Raw genomic sequence first — 15,015 nt, forward strand, 5'->3', positions numbered from 1 at the left:
TGTACCAGCCACTGTATGTGTAAGTCATTTATACCGGTAAATAAATGCGAGTGTGATTTCAGAATCGTTCTTTGAATGAAAGTAAACAAGAACTGAGAAACGGACTTGATGTATAAAATGTACGTATATACGTCAATTCAATTTATTGACAAAAACCAGATGTGGCGAAAGTCATACATACAGTATACAAATATAATTAGTACATTTTTATGTTAAATGCATCACGTATGAAATCAAAAGTATTTCTTGTTAACATAACATCTGCTGGTTAAGAATTTTACAAGATATACATGTACATGCGTTATTCAAAAGTAAACGATATTCACTCCGTAGTTGTTTATAAAGAGGACACATAAATAAAAGAACTGCGAACGATAGCATTGTCTAGCTGCCTAACTAAAAGTCATTTTTTGATAAATGTCTAAGTAAATTTATTTTTTATAATAATGTAAACGTTAATGTATATTTTCATTAAATATACTACATGTATTAGATGATTTGGTCAAACAAAGAGAGATAACTTTGTATTTTGGGTTAAAATAGCCCATTTCGTAATAGAAACTAACGGAAAACGGAGTGAAAAAAAACCTCTTTCCCCCAGTGAAACAAAAAATTCTTTTGATGGGTTTTATCATATTTATACGTAAGGGTTTGTTGTTTCACCGGGGGGGGGGGGGGGGGGGGAGGGGGGGGGGAAGGGGCCATATGTCTACAGACCAAAATATATTCCAAAATGTGCATTTAACTTTGTAACGTTTCAACAAACAATTAACAAGTATGAATTAAAAAAAAGATTTAACATCCAATGTAAACATGTGATTATTGTTTTTATGTACATATCGGCCGCTAAATAATATTTTCCTCAGTGAGAAAGACCGATTTCAATGAATTTCTTTTTAGCCCCCCCCCCCCCCCCCGTAACCCCCCGTAAGCAAAGCTTTTGTTTAAGAATTACGTTTACTCAGGGGCGAAAAAAAAAATCCACTATAAGAAACGAGAAATTCTTATTGTTCATTGTAGACCCACTATTGTGGTGCTATTTTTCACTTTCAAATAAAAGTAAAAAACGAATAGCTTAAGTAATTTCATATCTGAATGAATCGTTCTAAGCTCATATTTTAAGTTTAATTTAGTCCGAATTTCCTCTATCAATTTCCAAAAGTGTACCCATTTTTGATTGATTTTTACAAAAAACTGACTAATAGGTGCTCCAAACCATTGATTGCCTAAAACTGTTTAATTGTCTGTATAATGTTGACATTAACATTATATAAGGTCAATGATCAAAATTTCGAGATATTTTATCTTGAATCGATTTTATTTATTTTAAAGATTTTCTCAATCGCGTGCCAGCCAGTGATATAAATTTATAGACGAATAAATACAACCATAAACTATGTAAAATGATATGAAAAAACACATACAAACTTAACTTTTGCAATTACATTGCAACAGAGTGTTTTTAAGAGAATAAATAAGAAAATGAAAACAGTAGTCCGAATTTCCTCTGTTTCAATTTAAATCTTCCTTTGTCGGAGCACATCTTCCTTAAATAAACAAATCATGGATATCAATACCGTTATTTGTTAATTACGTTGATATTTTTTGTTTTTAAAACAAATTTGGACTTCAGATATTGAACTTTGTAAAAATATTTTTTGAAATCTTAAACCCTGAGTAAACGTAATCATTATGCTTAAAAATTAACAATTAGGCTACAAATTTTATTTTGATATAAATTTATTAGAATTTGATAATACCTTTTAGTAGATAACTTTGTTTTTAAATATCTGACAGAAATTCCGAAATAAAATGTAGGTGGGAAACGGGGGTTAGCGTTCACAGTTATTTGATGTTGATCTTCAACAACAGTGTGGCAATAAATAAAATATCTTTCGTCCCTTTGAATAAAAGGGTTATAATATCCGCCAACCTCTATCTGTAATTTGTGAGAATTTATTCTTAATTGAGTAAAAAAAAGAACAAATCTTCTTAGAAATAGAAAAGATTAAGTTTAGTTGAATTTCAAACTTGTTTAGATTTTGTGTACTTATTAATTGGCTGTAGCAATATTTCAATTTACCATTACTTTTTAGGAAATAATATCTTCTTTATACCTCATTTATTTACAACTCAAATCTTTAAGGTTCTTACTAGAAAGTACCATAGCATTAGTTTTTTTTGTATTAACTTCTAAATTCAGTCACTACAATATCTTTCCAATGATTCAATACAATATTGTAACCCTCATTCTGATATAAGTAATACAACATCTGCAAAAGTAAGCTTTTAAAGCAGATGTTTAGTTTAACCGGGCATGTTTTAGAAAAATCCAAATATTTTGTAAAGTCATCAATAAAAATGTCAAAAAGTGTCGGATTCAAAAGTCACTCTAAACATTTGATTGTGTCACAGCATAGAATAGAAGAATATACATGTTCAATAATTCTATAAAAATTACCTCCAATACCTTTATTTAAAAGCTTATGAAAAAAAGCAAATGCTTTTTCAAAATCAACAAAGCAAGCATATTACTCTATGGTTTTTTTTTCAATAAGCATATCTGTTAATTAGATTTTAAAAGACAAAGACATTGTCAGTTGTACCACGTTGTTTACTAACGCCAGATTAGAAAGGACTTAAAAGAGTGTTACTTTTTTTTAGATAATTTGACAATCTTGTCTGCAGTAGTCCACTAAATAACTTTCACTCAAGCCCCTGTAATTGTTACAATTATTTGGATCGCCTGACTTGTAAAGAACAATAATAAATGGTTGATTCCATGCTAGTGGTATCTAACCGGCATTAAACGTTTTATCAAATAATTTCACCAATGTTGGTAAGAGAAAATAAATTCATTTAAAATCAAGTTAAAATCAATTTTTATCGAATTATCTAAGTCAAACTACATGTAAGTTTAAAAGGGTTATTTTCATTGAACGTTAGAAGAGTTGAGAAATGATTCACCCAATTTTCCATGCAAATAGCTGAAGTACTTTCAAACTGTTTAGTTATACCCGCACTTTCTAAAGAAAGTTCGGGTATATTGTTGTTATCCTGTTCCGTCCGTCCGTCCGTCCGTCACTTTTTACTTTCTCAAACTGCTCTTACATCTTATAAACCAGCAAACTGAACTCTTGAAGGTTGGTAAGGGATGTCATGTTGTTTTGTAAAAAGGTTTAAAATATTCTCTGGTAGTCCTGGGGGTCATTTATTGGTAAAAAGATGACTCCCCCCCCAAAAAAAAAAAACCCTTCCTCTAATGGGATATGTTTTTGTTATCCTACAGATGCACAATAAGATTTCAGAAATTTCAGTTTTTGTCTTGGGGGTCTTGTGGTGGCTGAAAAATGACGTGGTTGTTTATTTTTTTTTTTTTTTTGTTTTGTTTTGTTTTTTTTTACGAAAAATCTGGTTTAAAAAACGTCAACATTTTTTGCAGTAGCCAAATGATCTTCTAAAATATGATTGGGGGTGTCATTATGAAGTGTTATCAGTTTTCGGATTTTTTTTATCACGGGGATTGGTGGGCAACAAAAAATTGCAAAAAAAAGTATGGTTCACAGAACTCCTTTTACAACTTTTGGAGTTACTACGTCATCTCTTGGGTTATGATTAGGGCTGTCCTATAGATGTGCGATAAGGTTTTAAAAATTAAGATTTTATCCAGGGAGTCAAATAGTAGAAAATTGACGTTTATCATTAAAAAAAACCTACATTCCAGAACTCCTCTTATGATTTATTAAATAGACACATCATCATATCATGGGATATGATAGAGGCTGTCCTATAGATGTGCAATAAAGTTTTAAAGATTTGAATTTCATCCAGGGAGTCAAATAGTTGCAGAAAATTGATGTTTATCGCTCCAAAAAAAACTACATCCAAGAACTCCTCTTATGAACACGTCAACTTTTTGGATATGATAGGGGATGTCCCATAGCTGTGCAAAAAGGTTTTGAAAAATGATATCTAATTTTGGTTTGTCACTCAAAAAAAACCCTACATCCCAGAACTCCTCTCATGATTTAATGAATAGACACATCATGTCTTGGGATATGATAGGGGCTGTCCTACAGATGCACAATAAGGTTTTAAAGATTTAAATTTCATGCAGGGAGTCTAATAGAAGCAGAAAATTGACGTTTATCACTCCAAAAAAAAAACCCTTTACATCCCAGAATTTCTCTTATGAATCTTGGGAATCTGTGCAAAGAAAACAAAGAATTACCGTAAAATGATGTTCATTTTAAGGGGCCATTTTAGGCCCATATCATTTATAGTCCTTTAGAGAGAGATACACTATATACTCATTTACTAATTTGAAATAAATACAATAAAAATGTGTATTTTTGCTGTCAGCTGCAACAAACAGCATTAAGACCACGTACATGTTATAACATACATGTATGTATATGTTATCCATTTCAGTTTAGATTTTTCATCCCTGCCCGCTCCTCTAAATATCCAACAATGCAGATTGGTTTTTTTATTTCAATTTTAAAGAAAAAGATAATGAAATCTCGGACAAAGTATATACAAAAATGAACAAGAATATGGTTCAACATATTAAGCATTATGTGATAAAAATGTGTAAAGAGTTAATTCCCGCGCCAAGCGCGGGCGCGGGATATCATCGAGTAATGTTTAAAATCTTCTTCTCTCACACATTTGTAAGAAAAACTGACTTCAAACCTGGAAATCCTATGTTAAAATTGTATTGGGGCTGTTAAAATTGTAAATTTTTATGTCCCCTGAAGTATGGTTTTTGACTCTAGGGCGGGGCCAAAATGTATGTATAGTGGTAATGCCTATAATGTTATAAATTACATGTATTTTGGGTTGTAACAGTTAATGGAGTTATCTTCCCTTGCTTCTTCATAATGAGTTATCTTTCCTTGCTTCTTTATAATTGAGTTATCCTCCTTTGCTTCTTCATATTTAGTAATTAATCATTGAATATAATGTAATTAAGAAGTTGTATGATCAAAAGTTCTATGCAATGCAAGTATTCCGACATGATGTCAATAAGTCAACCCGTTTCTGGGCACCCCGTTTTGGAAAATTCTTTCCATTTAACATAGGTAAAGTTAGCTACTAGTAACTGGCTACGAGAAGTAAGAAAACCTAGCCACTAGTAACTTGCTACGAGATAAAATCAAAGTTGGCTACTCGTAACTGGCTACTATTAACTGGCTTCGAGAAGTACGAAAAGCTAGCTACTAGTGACTGGCTACGAGATGAACGAAACATGGCTTCTAGTTACTTGTTACTGTCCATGTGAGAACACATACCTAGGATTTCTATTTGTGTTCTTAAGATGTACATTGCACTATATTACTGTCAATTGTCAATATATCTCAAGTAGCTGTATATGTAAATTGAAGATATATGCCGGACATGCTGATATCAACATTCTGTCAAGTCATCCACATAATATTACGACACAATTACTCAGATATCTTAAGATATCTTAATGTAGTCAGCTACTAGTGCATTTTGTTACAAATATCTTTATATTTTGGCGGTTTTGTCAATATATCTAAAGTAGCTGTATATATAAATTGAAGATATATGCCAGACCTGCTAATATCAACATTCTGTCAAGTCATCCACATAATATTACGACACAATTACTCAGATATCTCTCTTTATGTAGTCAGCTACTAGTACATTTTGTTACAAATATCTTTATTTTTTGAAGGTTTTGTCAATATATCTCAAGAAGCTGTATATAGATTGCTGATATTTACAAGTCATGTTCATTTTCATAATATATTAGGACATCCACTTGATATTACGACATAATTACTCATATACATGTATCTCTCTCAATCTCGTCGGCTACCACTGCATTTTGTAATAAAAACTTCCATTTTTAACAGTTTAGTTGTTGAAAAACCTCAAGTAACTGTGTAAAAGAATGAAGATATCTACTAGTGTGGTTTATTTAAACATTCTATAAGGTCACCAACATGATATTATGACACAATTACGTAGATATCCCTTTAAATCTCGTCAGCTTCTAAAACATTTTGTTAAAAATATTTCTATTTTTTTTTTAGGATTTTGTCAACATTTTTCAAGTAGCTTTATGTATAGATTGCTCATATTAACCAGTCTTGCTTATTTCAACATTCTATTAGTTCATCCACATGATATTACGGCACAACTACTCAGATATCACTCATAATCTCGTCAGCTACTAGTGCATTTCGTTACAAATATCTTCATTTTTAACACTTTCCATGTTACTCAAGTTTATGTACATATAGATTAAAGATTAAAGATATCTCGTTTTTAAATTAAATATTTACAAACAAACAAAAACATTTAAAATCATTAAGGTTGTAAAAATAGTATCTGTAAGGGGATGGGGGAGGGGGGGGGGGGGCAAAGTTTACTTATAATTTCAATTTCACTGGTTATTTTCTTTCATTCACTTCATCTTTTTATGTGCACACGAAAAACGCATGGGGTAAAACGCTTAACGCCGGTAATTATTCAGGTGTTCCTACCAAAGATGTCCTAAATCAAATAAGAGCCGAAGAAAGACAGTACGAGAAAATAAGCGATTGTGGTATTCGAGAAATATATGCAGTAAAAAGAACATTAGAGATTATAGATATAGTCTCTAAACCAGTCAATGGCTTATTCATTTCATCGGTTTTGAACCATTTTTTGTGATAAATTTTTGCGCCGAACAAATAAACATGCCTCGGGACGCTTGCAGACAAGATGATTGCTACTTGTACTTTGATGCAACAGGTTTATCTATGAAAAGACCGATGGACCAACCAAAACGACTTTACATGTATTGTCTTGTTCTCCAAACTAGGCGACACAGGGGAGGAATTCGAGTTGCAGAGATGCTGACAAATGACCATACAACTCCATCAATTACCAATTTTCTTTTGCGCATAAGACATGCAATTACCACAGGCAGTCCTTATCGAGCCCCAAGAAAAACTGAGACTGATTTTAGCTTTGCCATGATTAATGCTGCATACCGGGCTCTTAATTCTTGCAGTTTGGTTAATTATTTAATAGATTGTTGGAACAGCAGAATTTCATCCACGTATATGTCATCAAAATGCACTGTTCTGCACATTTGCGCTGCGCACATGGTAAAAAAATCTTTCAAAATCTAATTGTTCAATCCACAAATATAAAAGATGTAAGAAAATTTTGGTTGTATGTCTTGGCAAGACTGCAGACATCAACTTCATTAGAGATTGCGTCACAATTAGTCGAAGATCTTTCAACAATATCAAAGAGCAAGCTTCAAAGCAAGCTAGCAAACTGCGCATTGAAACGACTAAACAGTGCACTACAAATGCAGGATTCAATTGTTGAGGAATTTTATGATGTTGGCAAAACACGTACCACAGAGGAAATTCTCGGAGATGAAACTGTAAGGTCGCACTCTCCTTTCTACAATCACTTCAACCATATTGTGAAAAATGCTTATGTATCAAATGCATTAGGTGACAAAAATCCGTATTATTTTCCAGAGCTCGCCGAGAAAATACTGAAACAATGCATGCCCTTCTTTCCTCTGTGGTCAGGCGTTTTGCTGCAAGAACCAGACAGAAATGTAACTGAAGGATCAAATCGAGACACCAACGCTGTTGTTTAGCGTAATTTTGCGACCATAAAAAATGAAATATTGCATAGAGAGAAAAACATCATTCCAGCAAAAACATGTCGTCTTCCCTACATCTCAGCAAAAGGCTTGGCAAAGGCATCCCTTGCCTCCACAAAAAAAAAAACCAGAGAGTCAAAGATGACACCCAAGAAGAGGAAAAGTGGCAAACACCAGGCCAGCGTAATGACATTAAGAAAAAGAAATCCAAATATTTTTCAAGCCCCTCCAAACAAATATTTATGAAAGTAAACACTGAAGAAAATGATGAAAAAAACCCCAATCGGAATCGGAAAAATCTTCAAAGAAATTGTTCTTCAAAACTTCAAAACGACCACTTTCAAAATCAAACAAAGTTCAGAAAGAACAAAAGAAAGAGGAAGATTGTACGAGTTCAGGAAAGTCATCATTTGACTTCATGGACGAAAATACCATGAGATGGGGGTGGCTTTGACAAAGATTGCACAGGCATTTCTCTGTCAAACACTTGCACTATTGACAACATTCTTACTGCTCTGCACATAATCATAGTTTCTCGTTCAGATGTTAAGCAAAAGCTTTCACAGTGTAAAGTCACTGCCATCCAGTTAGTGTTGGAGATTTGTCTAAATGACATGCAAAAGCGGCAGTGGACCATGGCAAAAGTAAAGTTTGTGAAAGACCTGCTACGGAAACATGGCTAAAATGTAGATTTGTTTGGCTCTGAATTTGAAATGGCAGTGAAACACTTAGTTAGCTCACAACGACACATTACGCAAAGAAAATGTATTGAGTGTTCTGAGAGAAGGTCCTTCCGACATGACCTTATCGCATTAGGGCTGGGAAGGAGTAACCAAAATACAATCCAAAACCTTTTATTTGATCGGGAACATGGAACATCGTCCTGTTGTCCGGTAAGATGCGGTGGTAATACAGAAACGATTCAACACTTTGAATCGATACCTGTATTATTATTTGTATCAGTTGACTTGGCGTCTGCTGAAGACAGACTGATAAACAGTTCCTTAGAAGATCCCATCAACGTTGTTGACCAACAGAACGATTTGTATGCAGCAACTCTGAATAGACATGGCCACTTCTGTTTGTTGATGAGGTATAAATCCGATGAGCCATGGTATTGTTATGATGGTCTTCGAAATCAAAACAGATTTGTAAAACTTGAACGTTTTAGATGTAGATCAAATGAAACAGTTGTCCATTTAATATATGTCAAAAGTAAGAGCAACTGAGAGAATCAGTTTTCAGGTTTTACCTAAAATGACAGGCATCGACAGAATTGATAGAAAAGAAATGGATTTTTATTTGATGACTTGGAAATTTCTGTAATCAAGTTTTGATCAAATACGTCCATTTATAAATTAAACAGAACCGACAACATGTACGTAAATACATTTTTGTGACTTGTAGCAATATGTCTGTTCTTTTCTTTATTAGGCATATCATATGATCTAGTTTATATAAGTTGGATTAATAGATCACAAGCATTGATTTGTTTTGTTTATCTATTTTGGCTAGGAAGCTCCGATATATATATGTTTGACCAAAGATTTTCGGTACACTGTCAACGTCAATCCATTCTTTATTTGAATGCGTACGTTTTTTGAACTCGTTGTTTATTCATTGTAACTTAGTCTTTGGTTGGCTGGTTGTTTATTATGCTAGTCATTTTATTCATTTGTATGTGCATAATGATTAGTTCTAAGTCCTGTGTATCATAATACTTGCTTTCTCGTTATGAATTTTAGGTCTATTGGCTCTTTTTCTGGACTTCGTACATTATATATGTAATAAACACCACATGATATCCTTATATGATAGAGGTGTATTTCATAGTAGGAACAGGAATTCAAGAAATAAACCAAGTTTTGTCTTTGAAACGAAGTAACTTGAATAAACATCAAAACCCAATGTTGTAAAGTTACACATGTTTTTTTTTAGAAAATGTTGTAAAGATATATATACAATACAGCTAACTTTTCTTTCATTTCCTTGCCAGTTACTAGTAGCTAGCTTTACCTATCTGTTCAGGGCCATACTTTTTATGTTTTGTATGTAGGGGGTCAGATGCTACATTATATGTTGCATAATATTTTGAAAATGTATCAGCGGTGTTTTTGTAGTCCCGTCTGACCCCCTCAATATTTACTGGGGTTTTTTTTTTTTTACATCTTTGCCATTTATTTGAATAAATGGTCTATTTTCATCTTCAAATATGTTATGTGTTTCTATTTTCATCAAAAACCTAGTGCAGTCGTCTTGCCTCTTAAAAACAAAGGATATTTGTAACAAAATGTTTTAGTAGCTGACGAGATTTAAAAGGATATCGGAGTAATTGTGTCATATCATATAGGTGACCTTATAGAATGTTCAAATTAACCAGACTTGTAGATATCTTGAATCTTAGTATACAGGTACCTGAGATATAATGACAAAACCGCCAAAAATAAAGATATTTTAGCAAAATGCTCTAGTAGCTGTCGACATAAAGAGAGATATCTGAGTAATTGTGTCGTAACACATATCGAGGACCTTACACAACGTTTAAATTAACCACAATTGTAGATATCTTCAATCTATATTTACAGCTATTTTAGGTGCATGAATTTAACTGTTAAAAATGGATATATATCACGAAATGCACTAGTAGATGACGCGGTAAGGAGAGATATCTGAGTACTGTTGCCGTGTTATCCTGTGGATGACCTAATAGAATGTTGAAATAAGCAAGACTTGTAATTATCATTAAAATATATATATACAGCTACTTGAGATATGTTGATAGAACCCCCCCCCCCAAATATATTTGTAACAAAATGTACCAGCAGCTGACGAGATTTTAAGAGATATATAAATAATTGTGTCATAAAATCATGTAGGTGACCTTATAGAATGTTCAAATTAAACAGACTTGTAGAAATCTTTGATCTGTATATAAAGTTACTTGAGGTTTATTAACCACCAAAAATAAAGATATTTTTAGCAAAATGCACTAGTAGCTGACGACATAAAGAGATATATCTGAGTAATTGTGTCGTAATATCGATGGGATGACCTTACAAACGTTTAAATTAACCACACTTTAATATCTTCAATCTATAAATACAGCTACTTGAGGTGTATGAACTAACTTGTTAAAAATGGAGATATTTGTAACGAAATGCACTAGTAGCTGACTACATAAAGAGAGATATCTGAGTACCTGTGTCGTAATATTATGTTGATGACTTGAATGAATGTTGATTTAAGCAGGTCTGGCATATATCTTCAATTTATATATACAGCTACTTGAGATATATTGACAAAACCGCCAAAAAATAAAGATATTTGTAAGGAAATGCACAAGTAGCTGACTACAGAAAGAGAGATATCTGAGTAGTTGTGTTGTAATATTATATGGATGACTTGACAGAATGTTGATATTAGCATGTCTGATATATATCTTTAATATATATATTCAGCTACTTGAGATATATTGACAATTGACAGTGATATAGTGCATTGTACATCTTAAGAACATAAATAGAAATCCTAGGTATGTGTTCTCACATGGACAATAACAAGTAACTAGAAGCCAAGTTTCTTTCATCTCGAAGCCAGTTACTAGTAGCTAGCTTTTCGTACTTCTCGAAGCCAGTTACTAGTACATGTAGCCAGTTACGAGTAGCGAACTTTGATTTTATCTCGTAGCCAGTTACTAGTAGCTAGGTTTTCTTACTTCTCGTAGCCAGTTACTAGTAGCTAACTTTACCTATCTTTCCATTTATACTAAAATCGCAATAATTGTTTCATTTTTTAATGCCCCCCTTCAGAGAAGGGAGGGCATATTGCTTTGCTGCTTTCCGTCAGTCTGTCTGTCTGTCGGTCGATCAGTCCCAACACCAATTTCCGTTCATTTTCTTCGCAGAGGTTGCACGTATTGAAATGAAATTTGGTATACACATTTATTATTATAATATCGAGTTCAATTTTGGATACGATCGGGCGATTTTCAACAGAGTTATGCCCCTTGGACCTAATAAATTCCACTTATTTGCGGTTTCCGTTCATTTTCGTTGGACTGATGTTTTCATGGTGTACAGAAATTTTGCGGTCATCACTTGTAGTTTGTTCACTGTACAATAATTCTTGGGAGTTATAACATCACCTGAATTGTTGATTGGTTTCTAACCACTTTTCAGCGGTCCACTTAGGGGAACCATGCAGTCAAACACGCTTGGTTCTATTGACTCCGAACCTTTAATTGGCACATGGCATAACATTTAGGTATCTGGTCTACATGTCTTTTCCACAGCACACCGCAAACACTCCATTGGTAATTAACAGGTCCAGGTATTCTCAAGATGGTACATTTTATCCAAGAGTCTTTGTTCCCACGATAATCACGCAAGGTGACAGTATCACCAACATTGAATTCTCGAGTATTCTTTTCAGTAGAAAGTAATTTACGGTGGATACGGTCAGACAACTAGATTTTACCTTTTGGAGTTTTCGGGGTTTTTTAAATGATGAAATAATTGTCTCAAAATGTTACAATTTCAACATACTGTGTGTGGAAGGGAAATGTTGAATTTAAAAGAATGTGTATATGAAACACGGATGCCCAGCGGAAACCAACTGCACATGACTTTTCTTATATAGCGTTTTGAAACAGCTCTTTTTTGCAAAAATAAAATCTACGAACCTTATATGACAAACTTTTGATCAAATTTATTATTGTGACCGTTTCGTACTTCGTGCATGAAGGACTGATCTCACTTTCTTTTATGATGCCGCGATCGTCTTTGCCTTCGTCGTGTTTTGCTTTCAAAAACGAATTTAGATTGCCTTGTATTGATATACTTACGTAGTTACCTAAAACTAAATGTAGAAAAATAAAGTAAGAATTAATGTTATGTAAAGAAAGACGGTGTTTTCAAGATTTATAGTAATTACAAGGTTTACGATGACAATTTTGTACTTACGCTGATTATTCCGTAAAGTATGAGGCAATTCGATGTGTTTAAAAAAAAATAAAGTCATAAACCTGTGCTCTGCAAAAATTATGTGTTTTTGTTTGGGATTCTGCGTAAAGGGTGCTTCGCCACTGCCATTCTTGTGCGAAGTTTTCTGTTGAAGAACAGCTCGCTTGGTGTCTTATTGATAGTTGTATACGGAAAAAGCGATACGACAACAAAAATACTGCAAATTTATGATTTAAATCTTGTCTTGTCTTGTTTAAAAAGATTTCAAATTCTTGGGACACTTATTGGGATCCGTTGTCTGAAACGATTTCTACAGGTAACCAGTTTGAAGAAAAAAGGTATCTCAAAGCATTGAGAGTACTCTCTCAGGTAGTCATCATCACATCAATCCACTTTGAAGATGCGTGTACTACTGTTAAAACATGCGCTGCATAAAGGGTCCAGCGTAGTCCATGTGTACTCGTTTCCAGGAAGCGTTAGCCCATAAACATGGATTGGCTTGAGCTTTTAAGGTAAGTTGGGCAACTGAGCCCTACGGATTCGCATAAAAATACTTTGTTCTCAATATTAAAGTCCAAACCGAGCCACCATACATGAAGTCTGGCTAATGATTTTATCCTGTCCATTCCTAATATTAATACTGAATACCTTTTTTGCCTGGACCTCGACAAATGATGCAATTAAGGGAACTTAAAATTTTGAAACAAATTATCGCTTTCCAAGAGAGCAAGATCACTTAAAGGAAACAAAATTGACCAAATAGATATTGGATATATTAACACCTTGGTGATTAAATATTTTAATTTGAGGCAAAATGAACTTTAGATATTTTGATGAGCTCATAATATGCGTTGATTTAATTTAAAAAAATATAGACGGTATTATAGGTTTAAGTATTCAGTTTTTACTCTTCATTAGATTTGTGCTGTATTTTAAAATAAATGCTAAGTAACGTTATGTTACTAAAATAAAATTTGTAGATATTTTAAATAGAAAATGAAAGAAAGATTAAGAATATAAATGATATGTTACCTTTTGAACGCTTTTGAGCTGACTTCACTGGGTATAAGATTAAATTCCACCTATTTCAATTGAATGTTCATTTTTTCAAAAGTTTGAAAGCCTGACATGTGAATTTGTCAATGGTATTTTGAAATAAAAAAATATATTTAATCCGCTGTTTCTTTTGAAATTTGAAGGGGATGGCACGTATTTGAATATCGCATATACGGTGTGTGATATGGAATATATCGCCACAGAAAATAAAAAAAACCCCAGCAGATATGCGACAAGAGCTTATACCATCATGTTTTGAACAAGTCTCCTTCATTATGACATTCACGTCTTTCAGATCCGTTTTTATAAATCAAAGTAACGATTATTTGCCAAGTAAAAACTAGACTCTTGTTGCAAAAGCAACAAAAACGTCTTCCGTTCTGATATGTATGTGACTTTAATTGTTGGAAAAAAAATAGTGTATATAATAATTACTGTGAAGGAAATTTCCAGACGTTACTTCCATGTGAAAAAAATGATAATGAAAAAATCAATCTTTGAAGTTCTTCCTGTGACAACCAGAGGATACCATCATTCAAATAAAACATGTTTAACATATCTGCAAACACAAGTATACCTTTCTTCAAAGTTTCATTGTTCTAATCTCTGCCAAATCTGAGATCTTGCTGAGACAAGTATTTTGTCTCAGGACCAGAAAAGGACGAACTGACCTGTTAAACATTTGCCAAGTGCTTATCAGCCAATGAAATCAGTTAAACTCGCTAAAAACATGTTTTGTTTGAAACCTTTCGGTAAGGAACGAAAGTGACGATCGGTAAAATACAACCCATTTAAAAGTAATTATTGCCCAAAAGTATTTGCTAGGGGACATAACTTGAATCTTCATATAAGACATGTCCATACAGAGCCAAGAAATCCTCTGTCCCCAATGTGGACGAGCATACCACACTCCATGTGCATTCTCAAACCATTCAAGGTTTAAGCATAAGGGGTTGGTAATAACTATTGTATATGTGAACGTAAATTCAAAGACAATTACAGTTCAAAATGGCATTTGTCATCTCATGAAGACAAAGTACAACATTGCTCATATTGTAATAAAAGCTTTAAACACTAAAAAAACATTCGAAACACTGCATAAAAAAGATTTCAGAACAGAGGCATTCCTGCCACAATTGCGACAAAAATAGGCAGTGAGAAGATGCCTGAAAGTGTTATTTTCAAAAAGTCACTAAAACCACTCCTGAAACAGTGATGTCGTAGGCAATTGTTTAAATACAGGTTATTTCTCAACAGACATAAGTAGGCGTGTTCAAAGTATGGTATATGAGTATTTTGACTTGATTTGTCCTCATATCATAACCTGTATTTTTGTTGTGTTCTACAACAGAA

The sequence above is a fragment of the Crassostrea angulata genome, chromosome 7, assembly GCF_025612915.1.
Source record: "Crassostrea angulata isolate pt1a10 chromosome 7, ASM2561291v2, whole genome shotgun sequence".
NCBI lineage: Eukaryota > Metazoa > Mollusca > Bivalvia > Ostreida > Ostreidae > Magallana > Magallana angulata.